Here is a 17,423-nt window from a genome sequence, read left to right as displayed (position 1 = left end):
TACACAACAAGAAAAAGAGGTTGAAATATGCAAAAAGTTAGTAATTACAGTACCTGCACTGATGATCTTTGAGGCAAACAAACTAGTCATATTATACATGTATGCTAGGAAGAAGAGAATATGCTCATTGATTTGAGAAGAAGGCAAACCAGTTGGTTATACATCAAGATTCTTTAGGTAACTCCAGATAAAGTACATTCAGATAGAAAAAGAGCTGTTCCTCATGGTATATAGCTGCAAAAGGTGTTGTGAATATTTTTCTAGGAGAACAATGTTAGTTGAAAAAGACAGCCATTACTGAGTATGTCAATGAAGCGATGTACAAGGCACCATCAAAACTGCAAAGAATGTTGTTGACACTACAGAACTGTGATTTATTTGTAAAAAAAAAAAAAAAAATATGCTATAAAAAGAGCTACATAAAGCAGATATGGTGAGTCCTTTGTATCAATGACAGCAACAGGATTTGCTTAGCAAAGAAACATAATTAAAGTGAGCAACTCCATAGTTGCCTGTGACTGAAGGCAAGCTTAAAGATTTTTGTCAGTGTACTGACAGGATCCAAATTTGCATATGTTTTGAGATGTGAAGGTGAGAAGATTTTAGGCAAGGTTCAAATGACAAATTCACCACCGTAACAGGTACAAGCAAGCAAAATCTGACGGTAATGCTACTCAGTGCTAGAAGTCTAAACCTCAAAATGCACTCACTTGAGGCACTCCTTAAAATGGAGAACATTGACATCTGTGCAGTGACAGAGACCTGGTTCAAAGCTCCAGAGAGCACCCCTGCATTTCCAGGCTTCAATTCATACCACACCTTTTGGCCACCTAACCCAGAAAGAAGCACTAAAGGCGGAGGAGTGTCCATATTCATTAAGGATATCCACACCTCCAGGCTAGCTGCACAGCATAATGCATCCGAGATTATCCAAGTGCAACTAACTCTGGGCAAGACCACAATCCAAATTGTAGCTTGCTACAGACCCCCCCGTCATGCCCCAGGATTCACACTCCTCATTTCTTGATACAATCAAAAGTATTAGGGTACAACCCAACACCCTAATAATGGGCGATTTCAACTACCCCACCATTAACTGGGAAAACTACTCATGTACCAACTCTTTTGCTCAACGATTTCTAGAATTCATAAATTCCAACGCCTTGGATCAACTTATTCACACCCCCAACAGGGGCAGCAATATCCTAGACCTGGTCATTACCAACATGGGAAACTGGTGTTCCACACCAGAGGTCAATTCCTCATTAGTCAGATCTGACCACAAGCTAATCAGCCTAGACATCCACATCCCACCCCCACCCCCAATTAGGGAAACCATAGTAAAAAACTTCTCCAAAGCCAACTTCACACTTCTTAAGACAGACGTGGCAAACTTCATGACACCCATGCAGAAGGACAATAGAGGTATGACTGCCGAATCCTACACAAATGCATTTTATAAGCACTTACACAAGTGCATGGATCATGTTATCCCTAATAGAACCAAGATGTTATCCTCCAAAAAAAGGAAGCCATTCTAGTGGTCCTCTGCCATAAACAAACTCTACAACAGAAGAAAGAAACTGTTGCAAAAAAGAGTAAAATCCCATGACTGGAGGAACTCCCTGGTCAACCTCAGTAAGAAGCTGAGATCCCTCATAAACTCCTCCAAAGCTAGTTACAAAACCAAAATTGCCACTGACTCTAAAGACAACCACAAAGCATTCTATAGCTAAGTCAAGAATCTACATGGGAACACTCAGATCTGCTCTGAGTTACAGCACAATGGCACTAAATATACAGAACCAACTGATATTGCCAACATCCTAGCAGATAGGTTCAGTGCTAACTTTACCCCCCTCTCACCCCCTAGAGGGCCCATCTCTATACCGGAAGAATGCAAAGTTCCTATAATCACAGCTGCACAGGTAAAAAACACACTCTCCAAAGCCAAGAACGCAGCATCCATGGGACCTGACAATATCCCAGGCTGCGTTCTACACGAACTACAGAATGAACTGACACCCTACCTAAGTACCATGTTCAATAATAGCCTCACCTCATGCTTTGTACCCACTGAATGGAGCACTACGACAGTTATACCACTCCACAAAGGGGGAGCCACGACGGACCCCGGGAACTACCACCCCATTAGCCTGACCAGCCTGGTCTGCAAGGCCATGGAATGTATCATCGTGGAACACATAAACAAAGACATTGGTAATCTCCAAACTCTGGACACTACCCAGTTTGGATTTGTAAAAGGCAGATCATGTCTCCTAAACCTGATTGACTTCTTTGAAGCAGTCACCAAAGCCATAGATAAGGGTAAAATGGTTCACACAGCTTATCTAGATCTCGCCAAGGCTTTCAACACCATCCCCCACTCTGGAATTATAGATAAGCTCACTAAACTAGGTATAAATCCCTATGTCACAAGATGGGTTGCCAACTGGCTCATGGACAGAACCCACACTGTGAAAGTAGCAGATTCCAAATCTGACATCAGACCAGTGACAAGTGGAGTACCACAGGGTTCAGTCCTGGGTCCTCTCCTGTTTGGTATCTACTTCTCTGAGGTGCAGGCCAACACGGAAGGTCTTTGACTAACAAAGTTTGCAGATGACTGCAAACTAGGAGCCATAATCAAAACTCCTAACAATGTGGACAAACTACAAAAGGGCCTCACTGAGACAGATACCTGGTGTCAAAGCCATGGCCTGAAGCTCAATGCCAAAAAGTGTATTGTCATCCCCTTTGGTAAAAACTCTGTACCCATGAACTACCACATAGCTGGTAGTCTACTCAATGCCGTAAATGTGATAAGAGACCTTGGGACACAGGTGGGCAGTAGTCTCTCCTTTGATAATCACATCACCACAGTGGTCAGGAAATCCTTCTACGTGGCTCATCTCATCACAAAAGGATTCTCATCCAGAAAAAAAGAGGTCATTGTTCCCCTCTACTCATCACTCATTAGACCCATTATAGAGTACAATGCCCCTTTTGGTATGTACCTCACAAGACATCTACAACAACTGGAAAGACCACAGAAATACCCCACAAAGAGGATTACTGGTCTCAAACAGATGCCCTATGCAGACCATCTCAAAAAACTACAGCTTTACTCCATTGCATATCGCCTACTCAGGGGCGATCTCTGCCTAACATACAAAGCTTTGTCAAACCCAGAGCTGTTGGACATGCTCCATTTAAAGAAATCCCAATCCCTCCGAGCTACACACTCTAGGGACCTAAACCCTGTCACCACAATAAACAGAACATGCTGGAGGGATAGATTCCTGTCCCAGAGACTTCCCATACTCTGGAACAGACTACCTATCTATGTCAAACAGAGCTCCTCATTAGCACTCTTCAAGAAAAATCTTGATGATTGGATGGGAAATGGGAAATGGGAAATTCACCACGGGGATCACTTCCATGGCTCTGCTCGACAGGGGCACAGGAAAATAATTTTCTTGGGTGGCGAAAGCCAGGGTACATTTTTTGGCTAGGCTTGTATGGGCCCTAGGGCCGATAGCCTAGTACCTACCTATGAACCTATGAACCTATAAGATAGCCAGAAGATAAATTTCAAGTGAGGAAAGAAATTTGGCCATATATATATATTTTTTTTTTCAAAAAAGAGATTAGTGGCATATGAGGAAGGTGTTCAGTACTAATAAAATAACAATACCTGATCTGCTACTGAAAGAAATGCTGTCAAGAATACAAGAGTTAGGAACTCCAAAGTGGAAAAAAAGACTGTGTGATGTACAATAATGGCTAGATAATGTCACTGCAAGCTGAACATAAGGTTCATGCCTGTTTAGTGTGTGTGATACATATTACATCATAGAGGAATACAGAGGATTATGACTGGGTCTGCCTCCAATGATGAACAACTTATGTGCTTGAGACACACACATGCTGAGAATTTCACCCAAAAGCAAAGTGCTCAAACAGACAATAGGCAGAAATGAAGTGTCCCTAGTGTCCCTATGAAGAACAAGGTGTTTAAAAGCTGATAAACATTTCTTTCTGTCACACGTTTGTGTTTTTACAAATGTGATAAAGCAAAGTATTTAACAGCTGTAAAGCTGTCTATTTTACCTTCTTCATGTGTTCTTTACTGGCAGAACTGTCCACTGTCAATCTCCATCATAAGAACCAATCTTACCAGTGCTTAAGGGTGTTTAATGAAAGCTTATCAATCACCTTTCTGATGTCAGAAAGATGCTCAGCAACAATTGTTCCTATTTTTGAGTCATAATCATGGCAATCTGTGCATTACAATGACAAGAAGAGATGATTTCATATTCAGTTCCAGCAAAATTATTGAATAAAGCAGAAATAGGGTTTTTTTCTGTTTTAAAGCCGTACATATGATTGTTTAAGGGGGGTGGCTGGGTTGTGTGGGTGCACGCATGATGTCTATAGATTAATAATCAAAGTTTCCTGAGATTGCAAAGTTAACTCCCTACAAGTAACACTGTGATTAATGTACTTAAATCTATTGATTCAAGAACAGGATTCCTAATGGGGTAATGTCAAATAGTGAACCATAGTACGCAGATGTGGAAATCAAAAGATTTTCAGAGAATGGCACTTTCAACATATACCCTGTTATCCTGTAACCTATAGTCAAATGTTCAAGTTAAGAAGACAGTTCAGACTGCAAAAATCATGAAGAAAGCGTTGAATATTAACAAGGCTTGTTACATAGATATACATTTAACTTCACTGAAATACAGGAATATACAATGTGTAAGCTTTTTACTAGCTCAGCTTACAGATGGGTTAGATATTTAATAATAGACTTCCTTCCTTCCTCTGCTTCCTCAATTTAGCCTGAAAACCTGAGTTCAGTTCAAGACAGAGAGTCAAACTAGGCCATTCAGGACAAAACTTCTACCATCAGACAGCAAAATACATTATCTTCATTAAAAGAAAGAGAAAATGTGAGAAAACAACAAGGCTCCACAGAGAATCACCCAGAAGCATTGGTTATGAAGCATTGTGAGGCAACACAGATCAGCTGGTGCTAATACTGAGTATTTATCTATCTATCTGTCTATTTGTCTAGCCATCCATCCTTTGGTGACTGGGTTATTCTCAGTAGGCTGGTTATCTCTTTTCAGGGGAGACCTGAGAAGGTATTTATATTAGTAGGGGGGATTGGCCAGGGCATCAGCAAACTTCCCTTGATCTTCAGCATAGGGGGATGCATTAGAGTGTGGCACATCTAACATCCTGTTTCTGTTCCAGGCACATAGGTGGCCCGGAGGAACTGGAGGAATGATTAGTGTGAGTCAAACAGAAGAAGTAATGGAGAAAAAAAATAAGAGTATGGCAATGATGGTGCAAGTAGCTAAAAGTCATACAAATGTAATGGAGTCGGAGGAATTGTCTGTACTGAAGGAGATAATGGAGCAAAGAAGCATATCGGAGGTTGCAGCAGAAACAGGAATGGATTTTGGGCTCCTGTTTCAAAAGAAATTGTTTGAGTGGGAGATGGAAAGTCAACAACTCTGTAATATTACAACCTTCTAATCTGGAGGGTTGCGAGATGATTATTTAAAAGAACTTATAAATCAAAGTGAGCCATAGAGTGAAGCTGCAGCATCCTGGGATGAGATAATGGAGAAAATTTGGACGGCGCAGTGGTGCAGCAGTAGCCTTGCCACCTCACAGCAAGATGTTCTCTAGTTCAATTCTTGGTTGGGGTGCCTTCTGTGTGGAGTCTGCATGTCCTCCCTGCATTCATGTGGGTTTCCTCCGGATACTCCAGTTTCCTCCCATGTCACAAAGACATGCATCTGGAGCATTTCTTCACAGGCAACCGCTGAAAACTGGCTTTGTTCCAAGTCGGACTTTACCAGTAAACAAATATTAAAAATAAAAAAATAAATAAAAACAATATAACATGAAGAGAATGCTGAGAAAGCAGCAGGAAAGAGGTTGTATACGCAAACAGTGAAAGAGGAAGAAAAAAGGGTCGAGTAGGGGAAAGGAGACAAAGAAGAAGTTTATGGTGTGAGAAAGCAGTAAAAAGAAAAAAGATTGTTTAGACATGTATGAAGATTGGGACTTGGTGATTGCACCATTGGGTGTTGCAGCAAAAGAGGTAAGACCCTTCATTCTTATCAATAAAGAGACATTTTGTGATATAATATTTGAGACTGTTCAGGTCATGGAAAGGTTTAAAGAACAATATGAACAAAAAAGAATGATAATCCATGGTCAAGGTATGTGGTGCAATCGTTCTACAGAGAAACAAAAAAGAGAGTTATGGTGCAATTCAGAACTGAAATTGAGGCAAAATACTTAAAGGAACATTTATTGTACTTATATAAAGATGTTATGGACACAACAACATTTATGATGAAAGGGGTTTATGGACTGGGGATAGGAATGTGGGGTTATACTAAAAATGGAAATGATAATGTAATGCATATTCCTAGTGTTATTTATATAAATGGCAATAGGGGTGTTGTGAAATATAGAGGACAACCTAAGTCATGTTCTTTCTGTGGAAGAAATGATCATTTGATTAGTGAATGTAACAAACAAAAATGTTTTATATGTGGTAAAACTGGACATGAATAAAAAAAATGTAATTTGAAATATAAGAAACGGGCATACGTGGTTAGAATGTGAAGAAAATGTGCAAATTATAGAAATGAAGACATACAAAAATAGATCAGGATAAAAAGAAAAGAAAAGAACAAGAAGGGCAGATTGAGACACAAGATAAAAAAAATTGGGGTGAAAGAAAGGGAAGAATTGTCACTGGACACAAGTGAGGAAAAATGTATGAATTGGCAGACAGTGAGAGGAAAGAAAACTCTACAGGGAAAAGAGTGAAAGAAAGGAAAAGAAAATTTAAAAATATAATCACAAAATATTATATTTTATATAAAGTATGAGAAATATACTCATTTCTATTAAAATATGAATATTTTAGCTTTAAATGTTAATAGCATGAAAAATGCTAAAAGAAGAATAGGAATTTTGGAATGGTGTGTCTTAATAAATGCTCATATTATTGTATTAGAGGATATTAGATTATTAACAGAGGAAGAAAGGAAACAAACAGAAAAGCTGTGGGATGGCCCTATCATTTGGAGTATAGGAATAGACACTTGTTCAGGGATATGTATACTGTATCAAAAAGGTATCAAAATATTGGAAGTTACTATAGCTGAATTAGGATGAATTGCAGTATTAGACGTAAGACGGAACACAAATGTGTATAGAACTATTGCTATATATGCATATGTCACAAAGAAAGAAAGACAGATAATATTAAAAAGATCCTTAAATATGTTTGCATTAATATGAATATAATACTAGTGAGAGACTTTAATTTTAATTTAAGAACAAGTAAGAAAAGTAGCAGTGATGTCAAAATAGTAAATGAAATAATGAAATGTCGCAAATTATATATATGGGATGATATACACTGGACATATAAAAGAAGTGAGATTAAAACTGAAATTGATTATTTTTTAATATCAGATAATTTAAAAATCTTGCAGAAAGGAATAAAAAAGACAGGATTTTCAGACCATACCATGATATGGATAAATGTACATGAAAGCAAAATACATAAAAATATGTAAAGTAATTAAAAGGTTGAATGAAAAAGAGTTAAAGCAAGATGATAAGAGAGAAATAATTAAGTTATGGAAAGACCATATAGATATGTGAACGAAAACTGGACAAGTTGGTGGATATATCTTAAGCAAAAATATAAAAAAAATGATTCTTAGAATGTATGGAGAATAAGAGAAACAAAAAGAAAAAGTAAAATATAAAACATTAAGTCAAGATGTGTTTCAAGAACTGATACACAAAGAAAGAGCTTTTTATGAAAAAGAGAAATAAATATATGAAATGAATCAAGTAAACATTAAGAATTTACTACATAAGCAACAGTATTGGTTACAAGGAAGAAAAGAAATAGTGCCTTATTGAAACAAGTTGGTGAAAGAAAATAAAGAGTAATAAGAGAGTTAAAGAAGGAAATAAAGTAACAACATAATAAGGGATATGTGGACTTATTAAAGAACACATAAGACAATCATTTATGTGAAAAGAAATAAAATAAAAGCAACAGTATGAAGTTACTAGATTAAAGAACATAATGAAAGCTTGGAACAAAAGATAAGCCTGAAAGAGCTACATGAAGTATTAAAAGACATTAATTTGAATGCAGCTACATGATTAGATGGTATTAAATATTATATGTATAATAAAATGGAAATCTGGCAAAAAATAAGATTTGTATAGTAATGAATGACTGGATAGAGTTGGGAAAAGTAGATGAAGAAACATGCATCTGAGTAATAATATTCCTACGGAAAAAAGAGAAAAAGATGATATAGGGAACTAGACACTGATAGTACTAAATAACACAGACTATAAAATATTTATGAGAATAATAACTAAGGTTAACAAATAAAATGGATACATTACTTGATAAAATAATATTTGGTAGAAAGGGAAAAGGAAGTCAAGATTTATTATGGTTAATAAAAGAAGTAATAGATGATATTATAAACTGGTCTATATTATAACATTGAAGCTTCAGGTATTCGAATACCTAAAGCTCGACACGTAAATAGCAAAAGCTGAAAATCGCAAACAGCCACTTCTGCAAATTTTTTAACAGGGAAAATATTCACTTGGCCGTTATGGGGAATTTGCCTTTTTCTCCAATGTAGAGCAATCTCAGAGTTGGTACATTTATTTGGATGGTGTGGGGCAAAGCCCCCCCACTTGATTTGGGTTTGAAAGTTTATTTTTTTGTTTTGTGGCCAAGTGATTTCTTTCCCTGTGCGGAAGTGGCCATTTATGGTTTTGAGCTTTCACTATTTACATATCGAGCTTTAGGCATTTGAATACCTGAAGCTTTGATGTTATAATATAGACCCATTATAAACAGAAAGGTAGAAGCAAATATAATGATAGGAGATCTAAGTAAGGCGTTTGATAAAATGCAATATGATTCTCTATGGGAAATTTTAGTGTCATATAATATAAGTGGAAAAATAATACAGGTAATTAAATCATCATATGACAGGAGTAATATTAAAATAAATGTGAATTTATGGGTAACTGAAAAAATAAAAATAGAATGTGGAATAAGACAAGCATGTCCAGCCAGCAGCATTATATTTTCTTTAGTGATGAATGTCACAGTGAGTAAGATTAATAAAATGACAGATATTGCAGGATACAAGATGACAGAAGAATTGCAATTACCTATAATGTATACATATGCAGATGATATCATATTAATCACTATATAAATAAAGAATGGATGAAAGAAATAAGTGAACAATTAAATAAATCATTAAAGAAGATTGGCCTATGTATAAATGAAGATAAAAGTAAAGGTTTTAGATGCAAGGGAAATATAGGAGACATAAAACTTAATGAAGAAACTATAGATGCATTAGGAATAGTATTTGGAGTAAATGACTATAAGAATAAGCAATGGGAAAAAGTGTTTAAAAAAATAAAGGAAATATGTACTTTTTTTGGAAAATGTTTAGATTATCATACAGGAAGAAAGCACATTTGATAAATTCTATCCTGTTAGGTAAAATAGCATATATAGCTAACACTTATATGTTGTCACAATATGGACAAGAAATAATGTCTGTTATATTTTCCTTTATACGTGAATCAAGATTGACCCCAGTCAAAAGGGAAATTTTGTATATGAAGAAATTGCTAGGAGGATTAGGCCTAATAAATCCAGTTGTCTATGCAGCATAGTTGAATGGTTCCCTATTAGACGAATGAATGCTTAAAATGTTGAGTATGACATGTTCAACTGCTTTTAAGTGAAGGTTCATCTAGGTGAAACCTAAGAATGTCGAAACAAGGAGTTTCGAAAAGTTATAGTTTGCCAGCCATCAGGAAGTCAACGGCTGATGTCAGAACATTCACCTTGTCTAGCTGTTCTTATAGTCCTCCACTGTGGTGCAGTCTCGTCGTTCACTCTGTGTAATGTTATGGCAGTCCTCTATTGTGGTGCAATCTTAGAGTTGGTATATTTAAGTAGGGGGTGTGGGGGGCATAGCCTCCACATTGGGGGTGTGAATGGGTGAACTCCCCACTTTATTTTGTTTGTTGATTTGTTTTTGGTTTTAATGGTGTACAGTACATTTTAGCCATCAGCCATTGGCTTCCTGATGGCTGGCCAACTATAAGTTTTTGAAACTCTTTGTTTCGACATTATGGGGTTTCACTTAGATGAACTTTCGCTTAAAAGCTGTCAAGCATGTCGTACTCAACATTTTAAGCATTTGTTCATCTACTATAGACCCAGTTGAATCTATATAGAGCTTTGAAATGTTATTCCAATGAAAATAAGAATTTAACACAGCTTATTTTATACTATAAGTATAAATGTTTCTGGGAAAAATGGAAATAAGGAAAATGCTCAAAAAATGTTATTAATAAAGATGCAAAGGAATATCAAAATAAAATTATATTATGGAAATTAAAAGTGAATAAGGATGAAAAGAACAGAAAATAATGGCATTTAAATATTATGAAAACATTGTATTTGGTTGACCCTTGGAAACATTTAGATATAAAGAAAAAAAGCAATAACTATGAAATATAAATAGTATGAGTATATATGAATGTAGGAATTTTCTGTGGAGATTATCTATAGGTATTTTGCCTGTTAAGGCAAATATGCCTTATAAAAGAAAGCAAGATAGAGTATGTATTAATTATGGAGAATACGAAACAACAGAACATGTGTTTTTGAGTTGTTTGAGGGTAAATAAACTATGGGAAGAGTTATGTAAAAACAAAATGTTGGAGGGTTTTACAAATGTTGAGCAACTTAATATGGACATGATTGAGTATGGTTATTATGGTAAAAAAAAAAAACAAGAAGATGTGAATAAAATTGATAGAATAGTTTTTTATGGATTAAAAGATTAAATGAAACTAATTTCAATGGAAAATAAATATTAGCAGAAATTTTGAAGAAGATACATTTTTGGTTGTGGAAGAAATGGTGGCGGTGCTTGTTAATATAACTTTAAGTGACATTGTTAAAAGTGTAAATAATTGTAAATAATATAAATATGTATATAAGTACTGTATGTATATAAGTGATGTCAATCAATAAAAAACCCTGATCTTTGGAGCTGCTAGATAGCACTGGAACGCTCCGACAGCAGCAAGAAAGAGGCCTAAAGGAAGCAGCAGCATGGAGGAGGACAGAAAAAGTTCACAGGTGGAAAGTGAAAATTTGGAAGAAAATTTGTTTGACGTGGAGCTTTAGAATGTGAACAAAGATTCCTATGTGGCATATGTTACAAATGAGCAGCATTTAGCTCTCTCCATGGAGAATGAAGTAAGTGAATCTGTTGAAGTGGTGCTGAAAACAGAACAGAGAATGCATGCAGAATGACAGGTAAAGGGAAGGGACTGATACTAATAATTTTTGAAGTTTTAGCTAGTGAAAGATCTGATTCTGAGGATCAATTATTATTTGTACACAAACCCATGAAAATATTCAGTTGGGGAAAGAGTAAAAATAAAAAAACAAAAATTTAAAAATATTTCCCCTAAAATTCAAAGAAGGAACAGCAAAAGAATTAGGGTACTTTATTTAAATGTGAACATTATTATTAACACTGTAAGAGGGATAAGGATACTAGAAATGTGATACGGATGTTATTCTGTTAGAGGATGTAAGATTCCTGATGAATAAAGCCTGCAAGCAAAAAAATGTGGGGCAGAAATATAACATGGAAGTAAACGTTGTTCTGGAGTGGTTGTGTTGTGTAAAAAGCAGTGAAAATGCTAGATAGAATGCTGATAAGGATGGGAAGGCTATATGTTGTGGATGTGAGGTGGAGAGAACATGTTTATAAAATTATTGCATTATATGTGTATGTATAAATAGGAAGGAAAAAAGGGTCTGTTTCATCAAATATTGGACTGTGTGGTGGTTACCATGAAAATTATAATTGCAGGGGACTTTAATTGTGATTTAAGGGGAAATGTAAAAAAACAGAATGCTGTAAAACAAATACAGAAAATGATAAAATATTCTAAATTAGTTGTGTTGAACAAATGTCAGTGCAAGGGGGGCATTTGGATCTGAAATTGATTATTCTGCATTATTTGAAGGAGGATATTAATATAATGAGGGAAAATGAAAAATGTAAAAGGAGAGATAAAAAGAATACAAAAGCAAATTATAAGTAATGTAATACAGCATATAGAAAAGATCTATAAGAATAAAAAGAGGGAAAGCAATATAGAATAGAAAATAAAAAAAATAAAATCAAGAGCAAGTTAAGAAAGAATTTGAAAAATAAATTACTATTAATGATTGGATGAATTGCCTGGGAAAGAAAATGTTAATTTAGTATCAGGCCTGGTTGGTATAGGGTATGGAATGTACAAGAAATTAATAGATTAGCAAAAAGAGTATTTTGTAAATGTACTGAATGAATGGTTGAAGGAATGATTTGTTTATGAGGAGTCATGTAGTAGGATACTAACATTTTTATGGAAGAAAGATGAGAATAACGAAATAAAAAGTGGAGACCCATCATGCTAAACAACATAGATTATAACATTTTTATGAGAATAATGCATAGAAGAATGGAAGGAAAGATGAGGGATATCATGGAAGAAAAGTATATGTGGTACAAAATGGAAGGGATATCAAGAATTGTTATTGGTTGTGAGAGAAATTGTGGGTAAAAGGGAGGATGTGAAATGTGTGCTAGGTGGTATTAGTAAGGCATTTGGTACAGTAGGACACTGTGCTTTGTAGGATGTTATGAAGAAGTATGGAATTTGTAATAGAATTAGGACAGTGTGTATGTCAACATATAAGAATAACAGAGTGAGAGCGAATGGATGACTGAGTAAAGAAATATGCAAGTGTGGTATAAGACAAGGATGTCCACTGAGTGGAATACTGTTTGCATTGGTAATGAATGTAATAGTGAGTGAAGTAACTCATAAAATGAATGATACGTGATATGTGATGCAAAAGGAGGTGCTGATTCCAGTGGGTTTAACATACACAGACAATATAGTTGCAGTTGCAAAGAACAAAATATGGATGAGGGAAGTGCTGTTTATCCTGAATGGAAGTTTAAAGAAATGGGAATGACCTTTAATAAAGATAAAAGTAATGGTTTGAGTGATGTGGTGAAAACTGGGGATGTGTATTTTGCAATGAATAAAGTGTCTTTACTAGGGAAAATAATGGGAAAAATTATATAGTTATGATGCAATGCATGGGCCTGATAAAAGAAATGAAATAAATATGTCTTCTGTGGAAGACGTGAAGATTATCATTCAGGAAAAAGATTTGTCTGGTGAATTCTGTATTAAGGGGAAAATAGCATATATGTCAAATATTTATATGATCCAGAAAAATGTGAAAAGGAAATTGCACACTCGCTGTTTGTTTTAATATGTGGTTCAAGATTAAACCCAGTGAAAAGAGGTGCATTGCATATGAGTGAAGATGAAGGGGGGTAAGGATTACTAAATCTAGTTGTTTATTCTGCTTCTTTAAACTTGTATAAGCTATTAAAGTAGGTAAAGGAAGAGAATAGATTCATAGATTCATAGATTAGTACTAGGCTAACTGTCCTCGGGGACCATTTTAAGCCTAGCCAATTACCCCATGTGAGAATCAAACCCTGCACCTTGTGTTTCTAAGGTAAGCACCTTAACCATTACGCCAACCTCCCACCCCAAAATGACAAGCTAGTAATATTGCAATAGGGAATGGATGGCAAATAATGGACGGGTTCATAGTTACTAGGTATCTTTGCCAAAGAGGACATTCTTATGACAGCAGCATCCCCCCGCTTACAACACAGTATGATATCAGCAATGCATCTACATACTGTGGGAGTAGAGCCCACAACCTTCTGCATCAAAAGCAAGTACACTACTTGTTGTGCTATTAATAATATGAGAAATTAATAGTGAGAATGTTGAATTATAAGTACAAGTTTTAGGAGATGATAAGAATAAGAAAAAGAGAAAAAATATGCAAATGAAGAAATTCAAAATTTTCAAGAAGAATACTAACATGGAAAATAAAAAATGATGATATGGAGAAAGATAGATGGATAAGGTATAATAATGTGATAAAACAATATTATTATGTAAAGCTACAGAAAAATTTACAAGGAGAAGTGAATTAAAGCCATTAAAGTACAGAAAAAGCATGTACCTCACTAGAACCTGCAACAGCTGGAGAGGTCAGAAAAGTATCTCACAAAGAGGATCCTAGGCCTTAAACACATGTCCTACATGGACAGACTCAAAAAACACCAGCTATTCTCTGTCTCATATCGTCTACTAATAGACAATCTCTGTTTGACTTACAAAGCCATGTCTGACCCAGCTCTGTTAAAAATGCTGCATCTAAAGAAATCCCAGTCCCTCTGCACCACACTCTCCAGAGACTTAAACCTCATTACCACTATCAGCAGAACATGCTGGAGGGACAGGTTCATAACCCAGAGACTGCTGATGCTCTGGAATAGACTTCACATACATGTCAAGCAGAACACCTCACTAGCCCTCTTCAAGAGAAAAGGATGGGAAATAGAAAGTTCACCCTGGGGGGTCACTCTAGTGGGTCTACTTGATAGAGGCACTGGGAACTAACGACAGGCAGCACAATGCCAGGGCACTTCTATGGGTTAGGCTTGTAAAAGTCCCAGGGCCATTAGCCTAGTACACACCTATGAACCTATACACACACACACACACACACACACACACACACACACACACACACGTGCGCGCGCGCGCGTGTGTGTGTGTGTGTGTGTGTGTGTGTGTGTGTGTGTGTGTGTGTGTGTGTGTGTGTGTGTGTGTGTGTGTGTATAGCTACACCTTTATTCCATACTTTATATAAAACATGTGTGTATGTGCAGCTTCCAAGCATGTGTGTATGTGCAGCTTTAAGATAGTTTTATCTTTTGTTTGTATCACTGATTAGAATCTATATCTTGCCATCTGTTATTTGGTATATGTTATGCTGATGAAGCTGACCATATGCAGTTTGTATCCATTTTATTATCTGGGGCATCCTGAATAAGCAAATTTAACATGAATGAAGATGGAGCCATGGAAACATGTGCTGGGGTCATGAGCACATTAATACTAAGAAGGAAGACTACAGAAAACTGCATAACTGTGTCTGGCAATTCTGCTTGCTTAACAAAATTAAAGGTCACAAGGCTGAACAATTTTCTGCATAGAAAATTAAAAATCTTTAATGTTCAAATCATTATGAACTGGTACACTGTGGCTCTGTGTGTTACATTATGATATTATACTACAGTTAATGTTGATATATAGAAAATAGCTTTCATTAAACAACTGAAATGCAAGCTGCTTTATGAACTGGCAAGCAACCATTAGGGTTTTTTGACTCTGATCCTTAGGAGGTGTGCAGAGTAAGAAGGTTATAAGGAGGTCTGGAGTAGTTGCATCTAAAAGCAGAGACAATAATCTGAAGATATATGCCATATAAATAGAGACATATCACTATTTCTACTGTATTTCTTTTTAGTATTGTCAGTTAGTGCATAGTGCAAAAGTACATGCTGTATTTACTGTTGATACTAGCAAGGATCATAGCTCTCAACCTTCCATCTCCAAAATGAGGAACACTCGCCTTCATAATGTGGAACAAATGGGCAAAATGTGGAACACTTGCTAACAGCTTGCCAACAACTTCAATTAGGAAGGTCATAGGATGGTTAAAATATGCTGATTTTACTTATAAAGAAGGTCCTTTAATGAATTAATATAATTAATTTCTATTTATTATGGATTTCACTTAAAAAAATTCTTAACACTGAATGTGTGACAGACTCTTTCAATGTGGAACTTTGCGGAACTTCGAGGAGCATGAACTTTGTAAGACCCCAAATGAGGTACGCTCCTCATAATGAGGTACACTTGAGAGGTATGGCAAGGATGCAGTTAATAACAACTGCTCATTTCCCATAGAAGAATGAACTTAGAAAATGAAAACAAACATCTTAAGTCTGTGTATTCTGAAATTTAGAATTTCAGTTTTTTTTTCTTTTTATCTCTAAGTTGCAGTGATTCAGAGATTGAACAAATTAGCAAAAAGTACCGAGGCAAGGCCCCAGAAGAAAATATTTTTTGACACTTTTTAAATGTTTTAAAGTCTATAATCCAGATTTCTAAGATGCAAAGAGCAGCAGTAGAGCCTCTATATAAACAGTTGAGATGGGATGCTGCATGATTACACTGAAATGCTAGCTGTTGATTGTGCTAATGGGCTCAGTCATCACAGAAAAAAACAGAAGTGTTCATCACTGCTAGAGTACACCAAAACTGAAAATGCTACCCATGCTACTGAAATCGACAGATAAATCTTTGGCTATGGCCCAGGCAACCCATGTTTAATTATCAGTTCAGGTGCTTGATGACAGAAGCAAAAAGATAGGGTATACCCATTTATGGGGGAGAGATGATGGTATCAGCTGGCTTGTATCACTCCTCTGCTGACAAAGCATCCTTGGTGGGTGAGGGCATATGATGATGCAGGAAGCCACTGCTGGAAGGACATGGGTGTGGTCATACAAGCATGTAATGATAGCCCTATTCAGCTCATATAGAGATACCACCCTAACAGGCCACTAAGATCCAAAAACACAATGCTGCTGAAAGATGAAAAACCTAACCTTGCAGCTGGTCAAATGCTGTACTCTTTTACTGTCTCAAAACTATGGAATGCCCTCCCACCTTCTATCAGAACAATCATTAATCCTGCTCTTTTTAAGATGTCTCTCTCTCTCCTTTCTATCTGGAAATGTACTTGTGCCAAAATAGTACCTCCTAACACCTGATCAACTACTATATCCCTCTACAATATCACTACTTAGGAGCTCTCTCTGACATGCTGAATTCAACTGCTTATGCCTACAAAACTCCATGTAACAATCAAAATTGCTACCCTACCTGACCATCTCCATCCTCAGTGATCAAACTGTACACAATGTTGATGTGTCATGTTTGTAAATAACTTGTACTATTGTGTTTAATATTTACTTCCATGCACTGAGACTGTATATACACTGTATATTGTGCTTTTTTCTTCTATGTAAAAATGGGCTCACCTAGGCCCAGTAGACTTTGTTGGTTAACAAAAGAAAGAAAGAAAGAAAGAAAGAAAGAAAGAAAGAAAGAAAGAAAGAAAGAAAGAAAGAAAGAAAGAAAGAAATGGACAACATGGTAAAGGCAGTCCTTGTGGTGACAAAAGTGTTCATATCACCACCAAGAGAGGTGCTTGGCCATTCACAATAAAAAGCCTTCATAGCTAGGATGTCTGCAAGGGCACAAACAATCCAAGT

The sequence above is a fragment of the Protopterus annectens genome, chromosome 7.part0 (genome assembly GCF_019279795.1).
Source record: "Protopterus annectens isolate FY-2018-M chromosome 7.part0, PAN1.0, whole genome shotgun sequence".
Taxonomy (NCBI): domain Eukaryota; kingdom Metazoa; phylum Chordata; order Ceratodontiformes; family Protopteridae; genus Protopterus; species Protopterus annectens.
Note: the sequence above shows the minus strand (reverse complement) of the source record.